Below are 27,892 nucleotides of genomic sequence, written 5' to 3' on the forward strand. Positions count from 1 at the left end.
CGTACGATCCCGAGTCGATGGCGAAACAACTTCTTTTCGTTTCTTTCTCTCCCCTCCTCTCGGAGGGGTTTTTTTTTTTTCTTTCGGAGCGTCGAACCGTGACGTCAATAAAGCGGAATAGATGAATCATGCATGAGAGACGAGGAATAGATTCTCGGATGTTCCCTTCCGCGCTCGGCGACACACACGAGCGTATTAATGTATTCGTGTTTCTCGGATTCTCACGGAAGGTGGGCCACGCATACGGAGTCCGTAACGGAGGGACCGGCATAATTTTCGTCGCGTCCAATTTTCGACGCGCACTGCATGCGCGCGAGGGTGCGCACCCTCTTAACGGCGGAGATCCGAGGGAAGGAGTTCCTCGGTCTTCCGCGTGAAACCTTTAATTCGACGACACGCAACAGCTGAGATAGCAAAACAGACTCTATTCCGACGACATAATTTACTCTTATTTTAATTACGATGATGTATAGAGCTCCCATTTTTGCTGTTTTTAGCGACGAAACAGGTTGTTTTACAGCATAAGATTTTAGGCATTGAAGGCTGAAGAGAGAAGTTAATAAATGTACACGGAGAAAAATCTTGCTGGAACAGTAAGTTGTTTGTTAATATAGCGACGGCAGAAAAATTTATCAAGAGTATTAATTGCTATTTGCTGGCTATATGGACAGCAAAATAATTTGGTTGTGCCAATTAAATTTTATTCCTGTCGCAATGATGTTTTGCTACGATGGGAAAATTACTTTTTCGGTGCAACACATTTTTTTTCTGTCACTATATCAACAAACAATTTGCTGTTCTGGCAAAACTTGTTTTCTCCGTGTAATATCGTCAAAATATATCTTTACTAGTCTGTAAGCCATCTGAGTAAGCGCAAATTATCCTTGAAAACCATCAAAGTAGCATCGAAATTTTATCTCTGGATGGTAACTCGAATCAAAATTTTCGCTTTATGCCTTTACGCCTTTAATTCTACAATATAGTAAGAACTACAATAGCAAAGTATATCCAATACTAATTAGTGCTGTCACTTTTGATTATCCGAATACCCGAGTCTTTCAGTAACTGAATTTACGGCTAATTTCAGGCGTTACGAATTAATTTTTCTTTTAACGATAACAGATAATAATATCTGAAATTAACCGTATATTCGATTACGGATAAACTCGGCTACCCGAGTAGTCGAAATTGACAGCACTAATTCTAATCATATAATTTACTTCTACTTTGATCATAATGATGTTTTCAATTTCCGTCTTCACTGTTGTTGGCATCGAAATAGCTCGCGTTGAATATTCGTATGAATTAAACAGAGAAAAAGCATCAAAATTTATATAAGTATGATAAACAGACATACCCATGTTTTTCGGCTGCGAAGCAAACTAAATCCTGTCGAATATAACGTGGCCTTCGTCTTCTACATACAATAGTTGGAATTGAAATGTAGTCGATAGTTCTTGTTTGCAAGCGCGTCTCGGTCATGCTATTCGTCGTTTGATTTTCCGTTACATTGAAATTTTGTTGAGCTTTCTTCTAGTGAAAATTAAAGTAAGAAATCAACGGTAAATAATTCATTTGATAATGCTATTTTATAGCGTGAGTTTTGAACTCTTTAAATCACTTTGAATCTTGTGCCAATCTCTATTCTCTGTCACTGAATTATGCAAGGAAAGTTAATGTTTAGGTTAGGTTGTTCTGTGAACTGAGATATCTGAGTTTACTGGTCTTTCAACCGACATATTTTAAATTATATACTGTGAATTATTATTTCACAGAATACAGTTGAAGCTACCGGTGATTGATTTTCCTGCGTTTTTTTATTTATGTAAGAGTTTATTAGTCGAAATGAGGGGAATCCTTTTCCATATAGTAATATGGAATAACATATACCGTGAAATTTAAAACATTTAAAAAAATATGTGAGATCAAAGTTAACATGTAAAAATATATAATAAATGTAGAAAATAATGTATAATTTCCGTGTTTTATTTTATTTGTTTGATAATTTTCCGTAGGTATCATACATATGTCATTTGTGGAGCTTTTAGTTTCTAGAGGCGTCAATTTTCAAACATATTTTAGAAAATAATTATTTGCAGGGAAATATATAATAATTTGCATAAGATTATCATATATTTTGGTAGAAAAGAATTTCTAGTTTGTATCGATATGCATGAATTTTAATTTTACCTACAACAACGCTTCGGAGCCCGGAAGAACATGGTACGTCGGTTTCGATCCTTTTCCTCTTATCGAAATATCGGAAGCAATTATACTTATCGAGGCAGCATTAAAACTACATCTGTAGAATTGAAAATTAAAAATTCAAGAGGAGAAGTTAAGTGTCGTGTCGTCAGAGTTTTTACCGCACTATAACCGTCTAAGCAGGAGCAAATTATCGTCGAGAGCGTTTTCAAGCTAGCGTCATAAATTCGACTCGGGAGATATTATTCGCAGGAAAAATTCCTCACATCATTATTCGTTAACAATCACGAATTCTCGAGAAACGAGCGACGTTATTTACAAAAGGAAATCCTTCATATTATTACTCCTTAATAATGACGAATTCTCGAGAAGCGCGCGCGGTTATAAATTTCGAGAGATCGCTCGATGGTAGGCTGGTGGCACCCCGAATCGACATTTTGACGCTACTTTGACGCTCTTAAGGATAATTTGCGCCTACTTAGACGGCCTATAGACTAATAAAAACCTACTTCGACGATATTGATACTTTTTAACTTCTCCTTTGAACTTTCAATTCTACAAACTGAATTTTAACGCTACCTTCATCATTATATTTTAACGCTGAAACAGCGAAAAACGAAATTTAAAACGTCATCAGGGCCAAAGTAGGGGTTACATTATATTATTAGAATTGAAATTAAATCTATTTTACTATCTTAGTTCCAACTATGTTGTAGAATTAAATGTATAACACAGGGCGGAATTTTCGACCCGGGACAGCGATCGGGCCACTCATCGACCGGGCTCGTGATCGCAGCCAATTAACGTCCTCGTGGAAAATAATCATCCCCGGTTTTCTCACGGCGCGCGTTCTCGTGAATTATCGATACGCCCGGGCTACCTAATGCCGCAAAAAAAAGCCGGCGACAGGGGCGAAGATCCCGGGCAAGATTACCGGGCGCGGGGATTAAGCCGACCGACAAAAACGCGAGTTTTCCATCAAACTCGCGAAAATGTAAAGTGAGTTGCGAGCGGGGCGTTAAGGCGGCCGCGTCGGAGAGGAAGATATCGAAAATACATTGGGAAGTATAAAGCTGGGGGCGCAGCTACAGTCCGGGTCGGGGGGGCTTATGAATACTTTATAAGCATCGCTCTTATTCGCCATCGTGTAGCTCTGACGCCGGTTTTCTTGATCCGCACGGGGGGCAATTTCCGCGAAACTGCGGCGAACGGTTACGCCATGCATAATACCGACCGCGACCTTGCGCGCGTCTCGCGACGGTGGCGTTGACGGTGGCGATGCAAATCGCGTACGAGACGTCTTCTGAGACGTCGTCGCCGTCGACGTGACGAGTCGACGACGACGTCGTGAAGCAAAGAGGAATCGTTCGATCTCTCCTACGACGGCGACGGCACGACGAGGGGGCGGCGGCGGGAGGACGGTTATTGAGGCTTAAGCCGCCGGGTACTCCATTAGAGGCGACGTGCCAAGGAGCAGTTTGTCAAAGCGCGATGCATTTGCATAATTGCCGCGCGAGCGTCGAATAATTATGCGCGTATCCATTAGGTAATAAAGTCGTAGCTAAACTCGTCGCGACGATTCCCGCGCGCGACAACCCGTGAACCGCGAAGTGTCGTTTTAATCTCGCTCTCCCCTCTCTCTCTCCTCCCCCCTTCCCCCCCTTTCTCTTTCTCTATCACGATTTCTCCCCCCCCTCCCTAGCTGTGTATTCCCTGCCACGCGTTACCTGCGTGCCGAGTAATTTATAGCGGCTTGCCGCGTCTGCATAATTCGCGCGCGCGCGCGCGTGTGCATCGGCTAATGTATCGTGTATGAAGTAAACTGATAAATTCGTAATTTCTTCCGTGTAAGGGGGGGGGGGGACGAGAGCTCGTATTCACGCGCATATATTACTTTCGGCCCGATCGTAAATGTCGTCGGTAACGCGCGAAACCGTCAAAGATGTAACAATTCGCGGGGCGATAAAAGTTTGTTGTCAAAACGCTAATCGCGCTAACAGCGCGATATGACGGTAAACTTCCGACGACCGTTCCGCAGTCGTAATGAGAAAGAGAGAAGCGCAGTCGGGCTTGATATTTTATTTTGCATGTGCTCTCTCTCTCTCTCTCTCTCTCTCGAATGTAATCGACGAGAATGTTGTCGATTGAATCGATAAAACAGTACTTCGTCGATGATACCGAACAGCAAATTTTGATCGACTCTTTGTTTCTCAGTTTCACTAAGCAAGCGGGTGATTCTTGTAGGACTTTTCACACCGGAAAAGGATACGTTTTTCGAAAACCTTCATCGTCCTTCAGTTTTTAGAAACTCCGCTTTGGATCCCGTATTTAACAGCGCAAATTCGTAATATATGTAATATATAGCTGTACACATTTTAATTATTTTTTTACAACATAAAAATGTGATCCTACGAAGCTCCTTTTATTATTTATGTACAATTTAAAGTGATATATTAAAATAATAAAATTTACTGGCAGGTTTTAATGCTAAAAAAATTGTATTGCAATTTTGTAGTGTGGTGGAAAAAGTGAAAAATATAATGATGGATTTATAATAGCATGCACACACACATATACACACACACATGCAAAGAGAGAGAGAGAGAGAGAGTTTCATTAGCCTCATGAAAAATTTTGGAAAGTTATCGACAAAGAAGAGCAGGTTTTCTTTACCTTATATCAAATTCCATTTCATAAGTGAGGCAAAAATAAAGAAAGGAATATTCATAGGACTTCAAATGAAAATAATTTATGTTTGTTGAAGAACTTCTTGAAAAATCATTGTGTTCCAAATTATAAACATATACATGTCTGTATATTAAGGCTCTTGTTTCGTTGTTATCTTGATTAATTACGTTAAAAGTGAAGAAGCATAAGCCAAAAATTCTTACGAAATACATTGAAATAAAAGGATCTCCCATTACGAAATAAAACTTGTAATCAATTGGGCATATTTGTGAAATATTTCGAAAACATTTTTTTTATTTTAACAACCTCAAAAATAGCCGAAATTTTAACATAACAAAATTATGAAAAGAGATAGGTTAATAAGGAAGGTTACATGTCATATTAATTTTACGGTTATTTATCAATGGTTAGAACAAGAGAAAGTTTTCGGAATATTTTACAAATGTGATCGATTGAGTATAATTTTAAAGTTTCGAGAAAAACCGTTTTTTCTCTATTTATCCGCGAATTTCCTCGGTTTCTGTTCCAAGGGTATAAAAATTCGTTTAAAACATTCACGTGTATTCGGTTATAACTTGCCGCATTTATTTTTTCCGCAATGAAAATAAAAAAAACTCACGGAAAAGTGAGAAAGAAACGTTTTTTTTTTTAACTCTTTAAAACTATATAATTGAGAATTTTTGTAAAATATCCCGAAAACTTTCCTCTTACCTTTACAATCTCGATAAATAACCGTAAAATTAACGTGGTAAAATCATGAAAAAGGATAGGTTGCATGTCATGTTTTCAATTTTATGGTTATTTTTGTTCGTTAAAGCAATGAGAAAGTTTCCGGGCTATTTTACAAATGCGATCGATTGATCACAAGTGTCATTTTATGGACATATATTTTTATTTCGACATGTTTTGCAAAAATTTCGGCCATGCGTTTCTTCGCTTTTCACGTCATCAAACAAAAAATGAAACGAGAGTCCAAGAACTTTAAAAACAACTAACTATTGAACCACACATTTCGGAAAAGTCGCTTGCACCGTAAACAGGGTCATATTGATTCTATGCAATTTTCTAAATTCCATTTCTGAAAAAATATAAAAGGAAAGACGTTGATAAAATTCCAAAATAAAGTGTAATTCTTATACTTTAGTGTTTGACCATGTATTCATAGAAAATCAAGTTTTAAGTTACTGAGAAAGATTAAAATTTGGACAGTGGTCTCGCGAAAAGTAGTGTTTTACTTAAAGAGTCATGATACTTTGACTTTTTATCTTGATCTACAACTGTAGGGCGACGAAGTTGAAAGATAATTCTAATAGAAAAATATTACTCTAATGCGCATTTGAAAACAATTTTTTTTGTTTATTTTTTTTTATTGAAAAGAAATTATTGTGAAGTTTAAAAAATAAATATTTCTACGGGGAGAAAATACTTTTGTTATGAAACTATCAAAAATAATTTATTTTTTACTGGCATTGTTTAAAAGAATAATAAATTATTTAAAATCGCGTTTGTAGGACTCGCTAACATAGGTTATATGTCATCTGACCCCAGTATAACATTATTATTTATATTACCTTTCGAAAAAAATAAAACGCAATCATAATTTTACTTACGTTTTTACTTACGTTTGCACACAAATTTTTAGCAAAAAATAATCACTTCAATTGTGGCACTAAATTATACACCGACCGCACACTATGGGTTTAACTGACCCTGAGTCAAGTTCGGATGGCTCCTAAATGTGCATTAACCGGCTTTTTAGGTCTGCACCGTATCTAATGGATAGCGACTCTCTAACGATTTATCGGGAGTAAGGAAAATCCATAGATCACGTACTTCTCTTCTCTATAGCTCTATAGCTTAAACGCAACTCACTGAGTCTATCTGACCCAGAGTGCGGTCGAAGGATTAACACAATAAAAAGAATAAATAGTAATTTTCATTGTTTCCTGCAGTCAGATTTCACTGATGGAAATATCAGTCATTGTCATTAAGATAGTTGATTTATAAATTAATTTTCTTAGAATTTTTTTCAAAATTTTAACAGTATATTAATTGAAGCACGATCTTCATGCAAAATTAGAAAAAGATGGATCGAATCTGAGGTAATTGCAGTAACGATTAGCACTATTTCTACGTATCACAGATACGAAAACGGCTTCTGATATATTAAGGTTTTAATTCTAGCGATTCATCACTCGTGCGGTTTTAATAAAAACCGGAAGACGATAAAAGAGATATTAAAAAACATAAGATATGAAACATTACAAAATCATTGATCGTTTAGTTTTTCAGAAATTGATATACAGAGTATGTAAGCGAACCTGTGATTCACGAACGCGCGCAGTAGATAGACAATTGTCGAAATTACATCACACATGTAACTTTAATACATACACATCTAATTTTGACAGCTGTCCGATCATCTATTCCTGAATCACAGATTCTCTTCGTCGTGCTTTTCGTGTGTTCCGAAGTACGCAGGAGAAATACTTGCGACCGTCCTGTGACCGAGTATGTGTGTACATATCTCCGCCTTGATCTTCTCGTAAATCGCGATCTCTCGATTCCTCACGGCTCTCCGGATACATTATCTGAACGAGACGTTGCGGCTTCTCCGCGAAATACGATAAGAATATTCCCATTCGATGCGCATTTGTACCACTTGACGAGGTTCTCCCCCTCCCCCCTCCCAACCCGGCGAAAAGCGACACGGCGTCGATACGTTTGTTCTCGACCGGAACGAACGCGCGGCGGGTATGCCTGATTTTTTTCCCCCCACCGGCTCTGTGGAGCGAACGGAAGATCTCGCCCCATCACAGCTCGCCGACGTGTCGAGATGCGGTTTGTCAGGGTCGAACGTATTTGCATAATTCAACGAGCCGCCTGGCATACACTTACGTCGGGCTAACGCGGGCCTCAATTTATGATCATTTTTGCCGCGCTGACGAGAACGTCGATATCGGAGAGAGAGAGAGAGAGAGAGAATTGGATAACTCTTGGACCACCATCACCATCGTTACTGCCGCTTCCTCCTCACTTCCGCGAGAGAGTTCGTTATAAGGAGAACACCGCCACCGCCGCGGCGATGAACCGGAGTCGGGGATCGACCTGGTCCCCGGATGCCGGGGGGTATCGTGTTTCCCGCGCGGCACGATGCGTTTGCATAATTTACCGGCCGATGGACGCAGCTGGGGCTGCCAAAGTTTGCGCAACAATCTCGAAATTAAATTTGCAGCGACTTTTAGCACATCGCGGGTGGAGGGACGTCGGCGGCGGCGGCGAGCCGGGGTGATTCGTTACAACTTTAAACGGCGTTTAAGAAGTACGTGAGGGAGAGGGGGGCGAGGGGGGAGGCTCACTCGCGCACGCTCGCATTGCCGCCGCAATAATGCAGGGTGTTCCGGGGTGATAGGGGCAGCTGGAGCGCAAACGTTTGGCGGTACAAACATTTGGCGTGCAAACACCGCGAGAACGCGCCGTATACTATGACCAAATGGACCCCTCCCCCCCCTCTCTCTCTCTCTCTCTTTCTCCTCCATTCATTCAAACTAGGTTTCCTACACGGACGATACGATTACAGAGGAACGTCTGTTCTTTCCCGGTTCTCGCCGCCGGCGACGTCACGAACCTGCACGTGACGGTCCGCTGATTAATTCAGCGAACACGTCGAACGGTCCGATGGGATCGCAGATTGTAAACGCGAGTCCTTGCGATATGCAAAAAAACATACATAGTCTGCAACTTGGGTTGCTGAGGGCACCAACGCGTATTTCACCTATTTTTATTAGAAAACGAACAACTGAATACTGTCATCCTTACACACACACACACACAAGCGCACTGCCCCCAAGTTTTTTCACGACGGAGTACTGAATCCTACCAATCGCTCTCAAATTCACAATCGAAGAATCGACTGTGCCTTCAAATCTCCACACTGCCGGCGGTGTGAGTTAGGGAACAACAGGCGGGTGAGGCCGCGGGTCATTAGATTCCGGCGAAGAATTTGCATGCTGACGCGCACTCAGGCGCGCTTAACTTCCCGGCGTCCGCGTGTTAGGTAAACAGCGGCCTATCCGCAACGTGGTGCTGGCCTTGGGGGTCTTGACACGTGGGTAATTGCGTTTTCCAGGTGCGGCCCGGAACTTTGGGAAAGCCCGTGCACGAGTGCTCGCGTACTTCGGCGAAAGAGACGGACAGAGAGGGCGAGAGTGTGAGAAAGGGGAGAGGGAGGGAGAGAGAGAGAGGCAGCGGTGAAGAACGAGAGGCCGCCGGAGGTGTATCCCGTTTGCGATGCCGCGTCGTGCTGCGTAGCGTGAGTAATGCAAACGTCATTTTCCCCGCGAGAAGTTTGGTCGCGCCGGTACACTTCGAGAGACTTCCGGCTGAGGGAGCGTCTGAGGGAGCGAGCGAGATATCGGAGGCGCGTTAATGGAAACGTTACATTTCGGGCCGGCACTAAATTTCATTTGCATTCCGAAGATTAATACCGGCCGCACCTGGCGGTGCGCGCGCGGGACCATCGATTATTTCGAGCTCGTAAATTCCGACCTTAAGCAGAACGCGCGCGCGAGGGAGTAGAGCGCAGTTAATTTTACGAATAGATTGCGCGCGCGGTACACTCCCGGTAAATCGCGCGCGCGCGTACTTACTTCCTCCCCCTCCCTCCCCCCGGCGTCAGCGTCAGATTACGCGCGGCGGAACATTAAAGCGGCCGGGAGGCTTCCTCCGTACTTGACCGCTAAGCCCTGATGGAAGTCCAGGAGCGGGACGACGCGGAGGAACGGACGAGAGGAAGGGAGCGAGGAGAGGGGACGAACTGGGAAGAAGAGCAGCAGCGACAGCGGCAGCAGTAATAGTAGTAGTAGTAGTAGTAGCAATAGTAGTAGTAATAGCAGTGTTAGTGGAAAGAGAAGGTAGAAGAAGAGGAGGAGGGGGAAGGGGCGTGTGCACGTTAACGACGACGAGGAACGACGGGCCGAATCCTCGTCGGGAGTCGGGGAGGCGAAACGCGACGGCGATGGCCCTTTCGCGTTTCGTAAACATCGTAAACTGCGAATCATTGGAAGTGACAGGCAGACGGGCCGACTGTTCACGAAGAACTCGACGTCGCGACGTTGATAGCCCTTAACTTTGCGCATGCTAATGCGACATCCGAGGGGGAGAGGTGTGGGAGGGGGGGGGGGAGAGACGGCCGCCCTGACAACGCCGCGCAGCTACTTCCATCGCTCGCGAACGGGGAACAATGAGTATCCGTGAAACAATGGCGCGGAGAAGCTGGGCACAACGGGCGGAATCGTACCTTGTTAGGGAATTTTAAGCGGGCAATGATATCATATCGCGGTTGCCCTCCGGCCGGGGATCGAGACCGGCGAGTTCCAACGTGGCGACGAACGCCGGAGCGGAGGCGCGCCCGCTTCAGGGCCGCTATTATATTCCCCCGGATCGGAATCGATTCTTCCGCGGCGGACGTTCCGCCAAGGAAATTATTATTCGGTTGCGCTTCTATCAAACATCGTCCGCGTATTCCCCGCGAAACTTCCCGATACGTTTCAACATTCAGCACGGCTTAACCTCTCGGTCTTGAGATCCCGCGCAACGGTGCCTATTGCAGCTCGATCTGTCGTAATTAATTACTTATTAATCAATGGCACGTTAATTAAGTAAGCCCGGATCTGTAACACAGAGAGCACGGGGAGAACGAATTTTGCTAGAACCAGCAAATGTTTGTCAATACAGTGACGGTGGAAAAAAGAAATTGGTTTGGAAAGTAAAACATTCGTTTGGTCAGCAGAGAAAGAGCGTTAATTGCTACTCGCTGGATATATGGCCAATTAATACTCTTGACAAATCTTCCCGTCCGGAGAAATTTTTTGCCGTCTGAGCAAATTTTTCTTCTCTGTCAATATATTGACGAGCATTTGCTGTTCTAGCAAAATTTGTTTCTTTCCGTGCGCCTGCAAATTATTCGACCAAAACTTGAATATTTTTTTATTTATCCGTGTAAGGTTGGATTATATTTTACGAGTATAAATACATTTTTCGTGAAATTTTCCCTCTTATATTTAAGATTTATAGGGCTCAATGAAAAAATTTATTTATGTAAAACTTTTGTGCGAATTATCCCTGTTGACAGTATTATTTGGCAATATTGACGTATGTTATTGTGTATAATCGTTCTTCTGGTAATTGTTGTCTTTATTGTAGCATTTTTAATTTTTTTTCAGGTAAATTGAGTATTTATTAAATCATTTATCGATTATAAAACTTATTTGGATTTCATTTTTCAATAATTAGATTAATAATTTATTTGTTTTTTGCTACGTCGGCTTCATTTTTTATATAAAAATCCCATTTTTGACGTAGAAAACTCCCAAAACACCTTAATTTTTTATATAAAAAATAAATTAATAAATTCATGTACATTTTGCTATATTTTGCATGCTTGGAAGAACTATAAACATATATTTGAGACCAAAAGTGACTATAAAACGTAGTTTATGGAGATTACAGTTATCCCAGCCATTTTTCTCTCTCAGTGTAAGCAACAAAAGTGCAGTATAACCTCCAACGAAAGGCATTTGCCATGAGTTGCGATGACCCTGAAATCTTAGGAACTACTATATTCGGTAGCACTTTAAAACAATACTTTTCTCTAGAGATTACGTTACAATTTGACGCTTTGCAGCGAAAAGACTAAGAGTTTACCACACTTATTGATTAGATTCCGCCTAGCCGAGACTCTCTTCACGGTATTCCGCTCGATTCATGTTTGCCGTGCGGAAACCGCCGAGAGACACCCGGCGACCTTTTTGAGAAAAATCCTTCGTCCGACAGTTGTCACGATCGCGGAGGTGCGTAACGAGAGAAATTTAGATAGACGAAATTTCGCCGGGGCAAGGTGGAATTGCGAAATCGCGAGGGGCCGGGGGGACACGTCCGGGACGATCGTTAACGTAATGTATATACGCGCGTATCGGCCTGCTTACCGTAAAGCGGAATGTTACGTTGTACGTTACGCGGAAGAACGTTCGTGCGCCGTATTGTTTACGGCTGGCGCGGCAGCCGGCTGGCTGGCTAGACGCGCGATGTCGCGCGCGCGTACGGAAAAATAATGCTGACCATTTCCATAAAGTTCATCGCTGCGCTCGGCGGGAAAAGACGATACCGGCATTGCGGGGGACGCTATCTGAGTACGAACTCAAACAGGAGCCAGGATAAAGGCGGAAAGGCGAAAGGAGGGTCTGAAATAACAGTCGAGCGTACTCGAGCCGTGAACGGAGATGCAGAGGGGAGAGAAAGGAGAGGAAGGAAACGCGCGACCGTTTTTCCCACGTACCTGCCAAAAGTTTATCTCGAGTTACGAAGAGGGTACGACGTCGTCGAAGAAAACTCATTGAGAAAGAGCGGAATCAAATGTCTCTCCTGTGCGCCCTCCCCGGCTGTCCGCCTCCTCTCGGCCGCCCGCTAACTTTTCTCCCACTTTAATCGCGTTCCCCTTTATTCTCTCAATCGCTTTAATTTTTCTCATTACGGACGCGATATCATTCAGAGGAATCGGCTCGGGATAATCGCTTGCTCGTCCGATAGTTTTCATCGCGCGGCGAACTCTTTAACTGGGGTCTACCGGAGAGCCTTTTTTTATTTTTAAAGGCGAGGTGATATAGGAAGAGGGATGTAGATGAAGAAAGATTCTGACAGGTTGGATGAAACGGCAATAAATTCCACCGACGCGTCAAAATTGCGTCATATACGGACAAAGCGAAATATATATGTGTACACGTGTATAGTATCGGTATAATATAGAGGGAATCATGGAGGAAAAACACGAAAACCGACATACCATTTTGCTTTTAGCCTCCGAAGCCTTGTTGAAGATGTGAAATTAAAATCCATGGATGCAACCAGCAACACTTCTCTGCCAAAGTATATGAGTCTTATGACGAAGATTATTGCATATTTCTTTTTTTTTTTTGCAAGCAACACTGTCCAACATTATTTCGCAACGCGAGAGGGAAAAGTCATTTCCGCTGTATTTTTGCTTACTCAACAAATTTGATTATCATGTCACAATTTTGAGAAAAATGGTGTCAAAGAGGCTAAAAACGACGATTTTCATAACGTTGTAGCACCGGCAGCACTTTTTCCTAAATCTCGTTAATGCCATGTGAAAAATACAATTTTAAAGCTAAACATTGATATTTTTGCGTAGTATTAAATAAATTTGGGAGAAAGATTTGCTGCCGATGCTACAATATGATGAAAACCCTAGGAATCGCTGTCTTTGACGCGATTTTTCTCAAAATTGTGACGTGATAGTCAAATCTAGGTAACGGATTCGCGTTCGGCAGGCAAAAATACATCGGAAATGGCTATTCATGTTCGTGATGCGAAAAAAAGTCAAATTTTGTCGGACAATGTGATTATTTCAGATATTTGAAGATAGACGCTTTTAGAAGCCGGGCTCCAAAAATCGACATATTAGTGATGCCTGCAGAAAATGATCAAAGAAATAAAATAGGAGCTCTGAAATTACATTATTTACATACATTTACTAAACGTCCTCACATGTTATTTCCAACCTATTCAATCCGAATCTATTCGATCCGAATTATTGATCCGTTACTTAAATTTTCACAAAAAGGAAGCTCAATGAATCTTCAGCACAAAACGAAATCTCAAACGTCGCTAATAACGCAACCGGATTCGCGCTTGCAGAGAGAAACTGCTACTTCAGCTCGAACTACTGTACACAGTAAACAAAATTCATGTACTGTCCGACAGAGTTTAATACTTCAGCCGAGAAATATGATTATGTCGGTTTATCTTAACTACGTACGTCAGTTTAGCTGTTCTTCTTCCGTATGTGATTATGTACACGATCAAATTTTTGTTTGCCTTATTAGATTTTTTTTTATTTTTGTTTGAATCGATTTGTACGCAGTTGTATATAGAATTGCAGCCATATATAAATTCGTATGCCGAAGGATCGGAAAAAAATCAGCCCCAAAATTGGCTTCAACCGGTCTCGGTGATAAAGCGCGAGCGCATTGTTACCATACCTCGCGAAACAGAATTCGAACCGCGAACAACGTTTGCCGGATGTTGCGAGTCGAAGCATAATTGGCTAAATAAGCGCGTAAGCCCGCGGCTTAACTTGTGCTCAAGAACTCGTTTCGCATTTACGCGCTTACCCGCCAGACTCCGGCCGAGAAGAGGGATAGAGAATTTCGGAATTGCGGTATAAGCCCGGTTATAGAAGGTGTCTCGTGCTTCCCTTTATCTACGAGACAATTTGGAGCTGATTTTCCTCGGGCAAGATCGTTCAGTCGATATTTTAAGCTTGAATTATTCAATGTGATGAATTTCAAAATTTTATCGAGGAAGAGAGAAATCACCCGAATCGAAATTTTAATTGCGCGTTAACCCTGCAAATTTTATCGAACTTGAGGGAATAAGGAAGAATTTCGAAATATTAAGGATATTCATGAGTATAGTCAAGTATTTTTAAAGGAAACATACTTAAAAATTGATAAACAAAGCTTCCTTTAATTATAAAAAGAATTATAAAAAGAAATTTAATCATAAAAAGAAATCGAAGAACTAGGCCAATAGCTTTTTTTTTTAATCAATGATATAATAAGTGAAGTACCTTATCTACAAATATCACATTATAAAAGTACTGTTTATATATTACGTAATTTAAGAAGAGGTTTATGAATAAGAGACTTATAAATATTTATAAATACTTGATTACCTTTTATATAATACTATATAAGCTGTTATCCTATTTTTTTGTTTACAAATGGTTACTTAATGCCGTTTATCTTTTATAGAAAGATTTTTTTCAGAGTTACTTAATCTTCTATTCTTAATTTCAGTCAGCAATATATGAATTATATAATTGATGTATATAACGTAAATACAAATATTAAATGTACAATTTAGATAAATGAAATTAATATATATATATATATAAATTAAACGATAAATAATTTTTTTATTTATAATCCTTTCTTTATTATTAATATTTTTTTATTGGCTTGGAAGTTTCTGTGAAATTTGGAGATTCAAGAGAGGTGAGCGTAATTCATTACAAGTTCGTTTTCTTCGACTCAGTGTTTGGATTAATCTTTCCTGTCATTCGAAATAAGTACAGGTACAGGCTAACGAATCGTCAGAGATTCATAAACTATGACTATTCTATAACTATTTGCCAAATGATGACGGACTATGAATGCCGATCTAAATTTCGACTCGGGTGTGTCTTTATTCTCGGTAACTTCACCAAATATTCGTTAAAATCGGAAATTTATATAATAAATAATTTGACACACTTGGAAATATATGATGCATCGTTACCCGTGTCCTGCGTCCTGGCTTCCCAATTCAACATTCTAGCTACCCCGTCGCGGTACTAACACTGATACTGACGTTCGTGTAAAATACGATTCGAATGCACATGCGAACGTGATGCCGATGAGTGTCTGATTCAATATTTCGAACGGCCCGACGAAATATTTTAATCGCCCGACGGGGAAATGTGATGAGTAACATCGATACGCGAAGATTGCGATATGCGGGTCGAAACGCCATGTAACACTCGAAAAAGCACACGACGCACGAAAGTACATTTGACCGCCTCGAAGATCCGAAGTGTTTTCAGAGCGTTGATTGTTGTGAGATCACTCGGCGTTCGGTGACTCTTGACTTGATTGATGGGAAGGCAGGGGGAGGGGGAGGGCGCGACTAGCTTTTCTTGCCGATTGTTTCGGTATTCTCATGCATAGTATTTCATGTATTTCGTTTGATTGAGTTTCGTTCATTCTCATTAAAATCTTTCGTCGACCTACGAAATATTTCATGGGACTCTCACCGATATCGCGTTAATTAACACACGTTCCTCTGATCGAGTCACATTTACGCGAATATCAGTGCCACGAGATAGTATCCGGAGTGCCGTAACGGAGCAACTAGAAGCAGGATGCTGGATCGGGAAGCCAAGATGGAGGACGTCGAGACGTGGGTAGCGTAATGTATTTCTGAATGTTTGATAGATACATGTTTCATATATGTATATAATTTCCAACGTCAATGAAAAAAATGAAGAAATTATGAAGGAATGAAATTTGTTATTTTATTTATCCACAGTTGTGTCTACCTATTAATCTTTATTAGATTATTTAATTTACTTATCACATTTTATTTATTTATCACACACACACACATATGTACATATTCTATCTACAGTTAATTATAAATATGTGTGCACAGATTTTTATTTTCTTCGCAAGTTTTCTTTCCTTCGCAAGGTTATTTATTTTCATACAGTCAAAGGACTAAAATTGTTGCATGCTCTCCACATGGAAAATTTCCTGGGATCTAACTGGGATCCAGTCTGATTTTCCAAAATAATTATCTGGATTCTAGATGGAAAATCTACGTAGGTTTTTGTTAGAAGTGTAATGTGTTTCGAATATACGATTCCAAGTGGGAAGTATAAACAGATCCTATTTGATCACCCTCAACGTTTCCCTAAAAATTGTCTTTGTTTTCCATTTTGCACTACGATTGAAAAGAAAATATACGAAAATATATGAAATTAAGTATTTACATTTTACAAGTACATATATACATACGCGCCACTACTCATGTGCTATCATAAGTATAATACAACATTAAAAATATAACCCCGTTTATTAAATTGATATTTGATTAAATTGTTGCTTGACTCCAGCGATAACAGTCACATGCGGCAGCCAATCAATATCGCGGAAGAAAGGCTTATTCCGACATTCGGGATAAGATTGAAATTTCCAATCGGCGTTCTAGTGGTATAATCTATTTTGGGACAATTTTTGGTATTCTAATCGGCATCCATGCCGTATAGTGGAAAATTTGGGAAAATTCCTACGCTGGACTTAATATAAGTTAAACGCCTAACACTAATTTAAATAATACATTAATACATTACTTACTGAAATTAGGAATAAATTTTACATCTGGATAGAATATTGAGATAATCACATAATTAAATGATTCTAAAATAAGCTTTTCCATCAACTCAACATAGAGAAGATGGTATTGAATAAATATTAGTGACACTCGAGATAGGACGATAGAGCTTGCGTAGCATTTTATATCCCGAGACTTTTCACCGGCCTTTCGAGTTAGATGAAATCCGCAGGGTTGGCGTAAGCCTAAAATTTCGACCCGGGGACTCCCCCTTCGAAATTCGACAGAGACCGAGGCTCTTTATTCACCTCCGCTCTCGCGTGCGAGCGGGATCGTGGGAAGCGGTTTTCTGCTTTTCGCACCCGGCGCCCAGTTGAGTAAGTCGAAAATCGCGCGGGTGTCTCGGCATTGCGATCGGAGATGGATCGACTCTCGAAATTCATCCGAGAATTCGCGCACGGAGGGTGGCGCGGCAGGAGAGCCAGGGGCACACCCTATCCGCACCGCAGCCCGAGACTGCTGCAGCCGCACAGAGCGTGCATATATATCTGGAATTGGCGAAATTGACGCGCGTGGCACTTGGGGGCAGTGTAAATATTATGCATATCGCGGTGCAGGGACCGTCGCAAGGGGAATGTGCACTGGGTATCGACCTGCCCTCCCTCACGTTTCGGCGACACGAGAGACCGAAGTTCTCTGTCGGCACTTAAGTGCGCTAATAACCGGAGTGCTCTCGCGTTCCATTTGGGAATGCCGCTACTCCGCTCGACAAATAGTACCCACTCTTTCTCTCTCTTTCTCTCTCAGTTTCTCTTACTCCTTATTCTTTCTCTTTCTCCTACTCACTCACTCTCTCTCTCTCTCTCTTTCTCATTGCCGCTGTTTTTTCTCTAATGGGCGAAAACGCGCGATGGTATCGTCGCCGCGATGTGTGCGTGTGAAATGATGACTCGAGAGCTGCGTTTTTCAACCGTTGCCGCGGAGAACTCCATCGAGAAACGGGTAATTGCGTATCATCCCAGTTGACAATGATACACGGGACGATTGAAGTCGCTTACTCCGCGTCGTGGCCAATTAGCTTCGCGGCACGCTGCGATCTTTTTCTTAACACTAAAACTATCAATTTCCAATGGTGCGTTCTCTGAGATTAACCGTATTCTTGCTGGCAATGTGCGAACGAATAAACATTCTTTCCTCTGCATTACGTATATTGTTTTTAAATCTCATTTAAACTGCTCCGGTGGCAAGGTATCGCGTTAATCGTCGGTAGTTTCAGTGTTAATTGCGTTGCGGAGCGCGTTAAAACGGCTGACCGAGAAGGCGTTTATTTCGATAATCGAGGTGAGTAGATTAAGGCTCCCGTTTTCACGCCGCCAGCCGTCTTGTTTAAATGAGTTAATAACGTCGGAAGTGGGAAAACATACGCTCCAAATTCTTGCGGAATACGTTGAAATAAGAGGATGCGTCCGCAAAATGACACTTGTGATCGAACAAGCACACTTGTGAAGCATCCCGGCGAGTTTTTCTTTTATTTCAACAATCTTAACAGCCATAACGAACGTAACGTAGCAAAATCATGAGAAAACGTCACGATAGGCTAAATAGATAGTAGCTCTATCAATTTCGGCTACCCTAGTAGGAGGGGTTAGTTGGCTAAAAGAATAAGTTGACAAATTAATTATTCTTGTTATTTTCCAACAGAATCGAGCAAGCGGAGATCTCAAACGTGTCAAAGGTGGTTATGAAGTCTCTATTTGCTCAATTTCGTAATCTGTTAGAAAACCACAGAAATAATCAATTTTGCCAACTTACCGCCCCTTCCCTCTCCTTAGCTAACTAGTCCCGATCTCCCCTACCCGGATCTTTCAGTAACTGAGTGTACGGCTAATTTCAGACGTTACCAATTATTGATTTTTCCAATGATCACATTTGTAAAATATCCCACAAACTTCCTCTCACATCAACATTCTCCATAAATATCCGTAAAATTAACGTGATGACGTAAAATTAAAATTATAGGCTAAGCGAAAAAGGATAGGCTGAAAAGGGAGATTCCGTGTCGTGTTAAATTTTGCTTAGATTATTTACCGTCGGAGCAAGAGGAGAGAGTCTTTCGGACTATTTCACAAACGATCCACCGATCGATCGCAAGTGTCCGATTTCACGGACGCGTTCCCTTTATTTCACCATATTTCGTAGATATTTCGAGCACGCATTATCCTCGCTTCCGACGTCGTCCGTAGCGAGGAACCGGGAGGATCCTTAAGGGGAGAAACTACTCACCCCGAACTAAAGCTCGTTACGTCTCTCGGAATCCTTTTACTCGCGTCCTCTCGCAGCGCCGTCGCGCGCTTTGTTCGCCGCGAGACGTGCAAATTATGCGACAGATCGGCGATTCGCCGGAATACGCGCTCCGGAATTACTTGATTCTTCGGGCGCGTGCTTCGCGAGGAGCTGGGAACGCGCGCCCCGGCGAAATGAGTTAGCGAGTTTCATACGCGGGCCGCGGATGTACGACTGTATGATATTACCTGGACCCGGGAATCCACCTGTGATCTCCGATCGTCGAAAATCCGATCCCGCCGACACCGCGCAGGAAGCACGTACACTCGAGTCGCCGCGCACAGGTAACGACGCGATTTCCGGTCGCGGCCTTTGTTCCCGCCGGTGGATCGCCGATAGATATTGCAATAAACGCTTTTCATTACCGCGTGATAGCGGTTAAGACGAGTACATAACGCTATCTCACGGCCGACACAAGTAGCGCAAATGGCTCCGCGACGGAAAATTGGACGCGATCGCCGTAGCACGCGATTGCAAAGACCTCCTCTCTCTCTCTCTCTCTCTCTCTTGTTATTAGCCGCGGCACGCTCGTATTATCGTATTAACGTTATACAGAAGTTCATGCCGGATACATTTCGCGCTCAGGAGCCGATCGATTCGTCGTTTTCAGTTAACTCTCGAGCCACTCTCCCACTCGCACGAGCGAGTTTAATACACATACAGTCCTAATTATCGGATCGCGCACCGAGAGAAAGAGAGAGAGAGAGAGAGAGAGGGAGAGAGCTGCTCGTCTTAAATTATTCAAAGAAACAATTACGCAGTGACGACGAGCGCGAGCTCTCAGTATCGGAGACGCGCAGGGTCCTACCGGCCGATTGATTCGATTTGCTCGTGGAATTTTTCATCATCCGGGCTTTCGTGTATTTTTCGCGCCCTCCCCTCCCCCTTTCACGCGTCCCTGTATCGAGCTTTGGCAATTGCGGGGCGGCTACGCGAGCGGTAACGCGAGCGCGCAGGATTGTCTCCCGGTAAATCGACTTGGCATTAACTATGAGCGCGTCATAGCTAGCTGCTGCGAGGAAATGAAATTCGCTCGTTAATAAGTGTCGTACGTGGTAATTAAAGTCACGCCGGCGCGGCGGGAGCGACGTGACGCGAATATATTACGAAACACGCGAGTCCCGGCTGCGTGAATGTAAAATTGTGAACGTAAGCTCGCTATACAAATTAACTGAATGGGCGTGACCGTCTTTCACGCCGAACGCCGTCACGGATACTACTCTTCCCCCCCCCTCCCTTCCCCCTCTCTCTCTTAATCCTTCCACTCTCTTGCTGATTGTTCCCGGATTACATCGCGCGCTCGTAAAAATCAAGACGAAGCAATCCGAGCGCGATTTTTACTTGCTCGGGATAAAAGCGCGCGTAATTAAGAGAGAGAGAGAGAGAGAGAAGGTGGAATTATACGGGCGGAATTTATTCCTCGACAACTCGGCGCGCCATAATTCGACGTTACGCGTGCGGTCTCTTATTTCTTCTTTTTTTCCTTTCCGTTTCAATATCGAGCCGAGTTGGGTCACGTTCGTAATTTACAGGCCACAAAAACCGCGCTCTCTCTTCCTCTCTCTCTCTCTCTCTCTCGAAACGACCGTCGCGATGCCCGTTCCTTTATTTTCACGGCAGCCGCCGTACGTTCTCAGGACGTCTTCACGCTGGCCGAGGTAAATCCACTACGAGAACGAATGCTTTCGAGCTTGGACGAGGTGGTTGTCTTGCTTGCCGGCTCGATGCTGTTCAAAATATGACACGGTTGCGCGATGCGCTATTTGGCCGGGTTCCTAAATGTTATCAGCGTGTGCACAAGTACATGCGCGTGTGATCGTACAGGACACGTACACGTTGCTAGTCGGTGCATAAGATCAGGGCTGGCGCAACGTGGTAAACGAGATAAGCGCGAAATAAAAAACGTCAAGATTTAGAAAAGCAGGGAGAGAGGAAGGAAAGAGGAAAATTCCAAACGTGTTAGATATATTTATGTGACAGAATAAAATGAAATATGAAGCGGAGGAAAAGCACCAGAACCAACGTGACATTTTAATTTTAGGTTCTAAAGCCTGGTTGAAGGTGTAAAATTAAGATTTATGTACGTAGATGCCAACCAGCAATAATTCTCTATCAAAATATATATGATGGTGTTATGAAAATTATATATTACATATTTCCTTACAGATAATTATTTTTTAAGATGGATTCTTAAGGAATGGCGCTTCTAAAAGCTGGGTCTAAAAATCGACTCATGTAAAAATATACTCATGAATATCTATACGAAATTATCAGAAAGGAAATAAAAGCGCTGAAATTATATATTTTATCATTTATTGTATATATATATTCTTACATGTTTTTTTTAAACTTACATATTTTTTGCAAAATTTTAAGATGTTTTATTGCTTCTTTATTATTAAGGATGGGAGATTTTCTGATTTTGTCCGGTCATTTTAAACAAGCAAACACGAAAACAGGGGAAATCAATCACCAGTAACTTCAACTGTATTCTGTAAATTACTTACTTCTAAATGGTTAATTTTCACGAAAAGAAAGCTCAACAAAACTTCGGCACAATGAAAAATCAAGTGACTCTAATAATACAATCAAACGTGCTCGTAAACAGAAATTGCCAGCTCCAACTGTTATGTACATAGTAGACGAAGTTCATATGCTGTCAGACAGAGTTTAGTACTTTACAGCCGAAAAATATAGATATGTCGGTTTACCATACTTATGTCAGTTTTGGTGCTTTTCCTCTACGTGAAACACGAGATAGGATACTAAAATAATCGAAATTACGTGAGTTGCCAAGTTTTGCGATATTTCGAATTCCAAAATGTACCTTTTTTTTACAATTCACGGAGTACTTCTATTGAATAGATCAAGATGCTCAAGATATTTTTAAAATATCCGACTTCTATACTTTTACATCCGAAAAACATGAGTATGTCAAATTACCATACTTATATCTATAGCTTCGAAAGTTCGGGAAAAACCCGGGTTTTTCCAAATTTCTATGGATTTCTTCGGTTTCCATCCCAAGAGAAATAGAAGACGAACAAGTAGATAAAAGCAGAAAAATTCTTTCAGAAGAATTTACGTGCGTTCCGTTAAAATATGTTACATTTGCTTTTTCCATAAAGAGGAAATAAGAAGAAATAAGAAACCGAACAAACTCGTGGAAAAATTGGAAAAAGCCGGTCTTTTTCCAAACCTTTAAAACTATATCTATATAAGTTTTGGTGCTTTTCCTCTAATACAGAAGACGAGCGCGAGTATGTGGAAAGGGAATAAAAATAACACGTACCGAAGGGAGTAAAGCGCAAGAGATATACGCGCGCTCTCCATCGCGGTAAATCGCGATGCATATGGTGGATAGGAATCTTTTAAGAATCACGAGGGAAGAAAAAGATAGATAGATAGATAGATAGATAGATGGATGGATATACTGAGAAGAAGATTTCTTCAAATTTAATAAATTTTATCGCGTCCAAACAAACTTCATCATTGGTATGCTCTAAAGAAACTAATGTTTCGATTAATAAGTACGATTGTTAGACTTTTCGACGAATATGTATCTTTATCTTAAATAAAACATTGGTTTGAAACGAAAGATCATTTCCTTATAAAGAAATTATTCGTTTCGCTTTTACATATTTATCATAATCAAATAATAGTTTATTCGGTTGAAAGATTTTATTTAAAATAATAGCGTTCTTTCTATTAAATAAGAGTTTTCTTGAACGAGACAATAAAATTTTTACTCAAGCAAATAATATTTCGTATATGTTGTTGCTATGAAATAAATTTTAGTCAGATAAATAGAAATACTAAGTCTAAAGAAACTTTTTTCTCTGTGAAGATAGAGAGAGATGTTCCGGTCTGACCTCGTTCAATGCGGGTGCCGCAAAGCCCGGCGGCGGCACTGTTGAGCGCGACGGCAACGTTTTCGGGGTTCCGGCGTCAGTGCCAAGGTCGGAATTCCTGCGACGGTGGGCGGCTGTGCGCTGTGTTGGCCTAGGTTAGGCACAGCCGGGACTTTTATTAGCCGGATGCCATCTCGTGTGTGGCAGCACGCGGCAGATTTCCCGCCGATCGGTCACCCCCGGCGCCGTTAAATTGTGCCGTATCTCCTGTTCGCGGAAACCCCACGGTCCGGTCGAGTTAATATACGCTCGGGGGTAGGGGAGAAGGCCGGGGTGATTCACGGCTGCGATATGGCCGATGAAACGCTCCATTATTTTCAGAGACCCGAGGCAGAGAGAGTCTGACGAAATTAATATCTCGAAGGAGAAGAAGAAGAAGAAGAAAAATAAGAGGACGATGACGGCGACGACGTGCAGGCGCGGGCGCGATCTCCCCGGAATGAATCTCCGTTACGATCACGTCGCACGTCAGCGGAACGTGGCGTACCGTGGGGTAGACGGCGGGTCTTCAAGGACGACGAAAACGCGGGACGGTTATCGAACCGGGCGGCGTGTGGAAGCCTTCGCGATGCGAGAGACGCGCTATCCGATTTCGCGTTCGGATTGGCAGCTTCGGCGCCGATATTGTGTACCCGGGGAAATTGACTGCGGATCGCTCGTGCGCTCCCGACGAGAGAGAGAAGGTGAGAGAATGTTTGCCGGCGACGTCTCGCACGAGGCGAAAGGAAGACGCGTAACACGATCGATCGATCGACCGTGACGCTGCAATTATTCGCCGCGCGACGAGACGCGCGATTCCAGCCGACGCGCCCAATTAACCGAATAATCTCGTCGTCGTCGCCGCCGTCGTCTCGCTGTGCGCGATATCGTTTACTTCGCAGATCTATTTAGCAAACGCGCGCGAGAAATTATTTCCCGGCGGAGAGCGCGCGTGCGCCACCGTCGGCTGGTTATCGGAAACGCTGCGGAAAAGCGAGAGCCACGGGCGCACAGACCACGAAGAGAGAGGGAGAGGGGGGAGGGGAGACCGAGAGTGAGTTAGGGTGGCAAACATTCGATACGTTTCCCGCGCAATCTCGGGGATCCAGTGTTTGCGCGTATGACCATTTGTCACCTTACCCCGGACGGCCCTTTTTACGCGCGCGTTTCAGCGCGGATTTCCCCGCAATAATGGGGGGAGGGAGGAGGATGGCGAAGGGGGCGGACACGCAGCGCGAATAAAGGATTCGAGCTACGGGGATAAGAGATGGCGATATGAGAAGGAGAAGGGAAGAAAAAATGGAGCACGCGAGAGAGAGAGAGAGAGAGAGAGAGAGAGAGAGAGGGGGGGAGAGGAGAAAAGGAACGGAAAGGCGGCGACGAGAGGTGAATTTCCCGGAGGCCACGACCGCTCGACGAGCGTCGAAATTGGCTTCGTAAAGTCGATCCGAATGTTCATACCGTCGCTCGCGCCGCGATCGCGCTCGTCCCCCGCGTCGCATTTGTTAATCCCGCGTGTGCGGAGCTTTCAAACGCGCGCGCCAACTGTGAGCGGCCCGCGTTCTACACGGCGAGGAGGGAAAAAGCGGGCCGTTTTGTGAAAGAGATACATGTGCGCGATGAAGACCCGGCCGAGTGTTCTTCCTCCGTCGAGGAGCGATGAAGACCCCCCTCGTTACAATCGTGAATAATTTCCGTGCCCCGGCCGCTGATCGAGCAAACCAGGTGCGAAGCGGACTCGCGTAATCAGTAGGATCACGATGAGCGTTTGGAGGATTATCGAAAACGTACGCAGCGACGAGTGATCGCTAACCGATGAGCAATCAACGCACGGATAAAAAATGATTGGTTGAGGTAATATGAAAATATAGACGTATTAAGCAGCCTGTTTGGTGGAATATGAACGATATATATATATTTTTTTTTATTAAGGTAACTGTACAAATTTGATTATATGCGGTATGTTTAAAATAACCAGGTAAATTAGAGCAAACGCGCAATAGTAACAAAATTACATTCATATTTCCGACCGTAAATTGTATCATTTGTTTCTTAAAGTAATTGGTCCGTGACAAAGTCACTGTTGTAATGTTAGGTAATGGCTAATACAACACGAAGAACTCTGTTGAAAATTTCCGTGTGAATTCCCCATGGGAATCCAACGGAATTCATGTGAATCCATATAGGATGTTAAAAATCCATATAGAAATTTACGTGGCATGTGAAAATCTATATTGGAATCCACGTGTTTCCTCTGTGGATTCCCACCGGTTTTTTTTCAATAAAGAAGCTTGGCATGCTGAATGTTTATAAACATGATTTATGTTATGTAACTTTGACACTATAGCAAGAGAATATTAACTTTACATAATGTTTAAACATTATAAAGAAATAATCGTTTTCCGCGTTACTTTAATACCTTTGACTGAGATTGGCCGTGTTAGGTACATATTTATGAATATATCATATGTATCGATAAGTGCACACACACGGATGCACGCTACTAAAGAAATGATCGTTACGTCGGGTTTTTCCCTATTTTTCACATTTTTATGTATTAATCTTTCCCAGACAACATAATGTCTGAAATCGGGATATAAGACGTTTGTAAGCAAGAAGTTTGAAGGACGTCCTATGTCCCGATTTTGGACATTTATTGTCTGTAGGTTAAGATTATTTAATTAACCATTCTATCTTTAAAAAAGATGCCTAAAACCCAAGAGGCACGAAAGAAAATATAGCGCGTATAATATTGTCAAATCTCTACAGATTAGCTGTCATATATTTCAACTGTTATCAAAAATTCTTTATTTTATGTATTAGTCTCTAGAAAATTACATAGTCACTGATCTCGTAATTATTTTTATAGTATTTCTACAAGTTACTTTTATCGTCTTCTCGTTTTATACTAAAACCGTAAGAGTAGTTTGGTCGTTAGAATTAAAAACGTAATGTCGGAAGCCGTTTTCCAGTGATACGTGTAAATAGTGTTAACTTTGATTTGGCACAGGGAAAAATAATTCTGTTGATATGGCGAGACCAACGACATTGTTGCTATTGCATATTCGTGACAGCGATAAAACTTAACTCGCATAATCAAATTAGTAAATTATTTGTAATTAGAGCAAAAATAATTTTGTTACCAGGATAAAAAATAATCCGCCGAATGAATTTGTCCTTAGGACAAATTCATGAATTTGTTCTTAGGACAAAATAGCGTTTTCCTACATTTATTAATTTTTTCTTGCAAAAAAAATAATCCAATGAATGGTAGTTAGTATTCGTAACGAATCATTTTTTGTCCATTGTAATAACTGAGAAATTTTGCAACGTTAAACGGCGTAAAATTTACTGTGCCAGCAAATTATTTTTCTCGCAGCTTAGATATGTTGAACCTCTTTCTAATTTTACATGTGTGTATATTATGTTTCGATTAATATGCTGTTTCAAAGATCTCCAAGAAAATTAATTTACTGACCACATTAATTAATTATTGTAAGATGTTAGTGTATAATATATTGCCATTGAAATTGGCCGTTCAATTGTTTTGATATATTATATATCTTTTGATATATTATATATATGTTTTGGTATATTATATTTGAAAAAGATGTATATCCCGGTGGGATTAAGACCTCTAAATTGTGAGTCATCTCTATTTTACGTGCCACATTTCTTCAATTAATAGATATGTTTATATGTTACATATTATATTACGTTATATATTATTATATATTATGTTGTAACACACACACACACACACACACATAATACCGAGTCGAATGTTTGAGATTCGCTTGCGTTAGACATTCAGGAATAACTGTCATTTTCTTGCCACTCGTATTATTAATGTCTGTTAATAAAGTTATACCTCGCAATATATCCATCCAATGTACCATCCATGCTCTTTTCTCCTTATAGTCATAATAATCAGACACTCGGATATTGTTACACAGTAAGGAAACTCTAGCCGACGTTATATCTAAATGCGTATCATAATATTTGATTATAACGAGAAATTCTGTTTTTAGCTTCACCGAACTCGTTTAGGCAATGCATCTCACGTTAATCCAACTATACTCGCTTTTCTATATAGTGTTATGATAATCAGATATTTTGGTTTGTTATTGCTGCACGCGCAGTAACGAGAAACTCCGACTAGAGAATAAAAAATGTTCTGGTTGCATATCAGAATATTTGGTTACAATAACCAAAGATTCTCTGTAGCTTCGCAAAAAAACATGTTTAACTAAACATGTCTCGTTAATTCAATCGTGTGCCCGTTTCTTCCGGGCGAAAGTCTACATTTGTCCCGATTCGTATTCGAGTAAAAAAGATAACGCACTTTTATCGTTTTCGTCCTTTTGGATCGAGGACGTGACGCTGTGACTAATTGATCGTTACACGGCCGCGAGCCGCGGCGATTAATTACTACAGTTGCTCGTTGTTTTGGGTCTCATTAAAAGCTTCGCGTCGGCCGCGAAGAGCACACATCGTTCAAACACATTCGATATATTCCCGTGTTATTTCAGACGCGTACAAATGTCACGCGTCATATTAGTCATCTCCGGAGATGTTGTGTTTTTAATCTCGGAGAAAAGGCCGCGCCGGAAAGGAAGATCGATGATCGATGGATCGCGGGGGCGCATTTATCATCGCGTGTCACGTCGAAAAATAGACGGCGACAGGCCGAGCCTATATAAAAGCGCCCCGAGATGCATCGGGAATCGCGAGGAATCGATCGTGTGTCGGCGGTCGCGAACAAAAATGCCAGATCGATCGGGCGAAATGCTAAACATCTCTCCCTCCCTCCC

At 41.9% G+C, this 27,892-nt stretch overlaps 1 protein-coding gene across 2 annotated transcripts in view; it reads left to right on the forward strand.

Annotated features, from left to right (window-relative positions):
* The window catches only part of LOC106747845 (growth factor receptor-bound protein 14-like), a 336,864-nt gene that overhangs the window by 58,166 nt on the left and 250,806 nt on the right, over window positions 1-27,892 (forward strand). Inside the window, exon 2 of one of the 2 annotated variants that reach the window (XM_014625782.1) lies at window positions 9,023-9,205. The gene's annotated coding sequence lies outside the window, so the exon portion shown is untranslated. Of the gene's footprint in view, window positions 1-9,022; window positions 9,206-24,717; window positions 24,933-27,892 lie in introns of those variants that run through there. The other variant, XM_014625783.1, reaches the window with a different exon arrangement.

The sequence above is a fragment of the Dinoponera quadriceps genome, unplaced genomic scaffold, assembly GCF_001313825.1.
Source record: "Dinoponera quadriceps isolate SergipeBrazil2010 unplaced genomic scaffold, ASM131382v1 scaffold2503, whole genome shotgun sequence".
In the NCBI taxonomy this organism is placed as follows: Eukaryota; Metazoa; Arthropoda; class Insecta; order Hymenoptera; family Formicidae; genus Dinoponera; species Dinoponera quadriceps.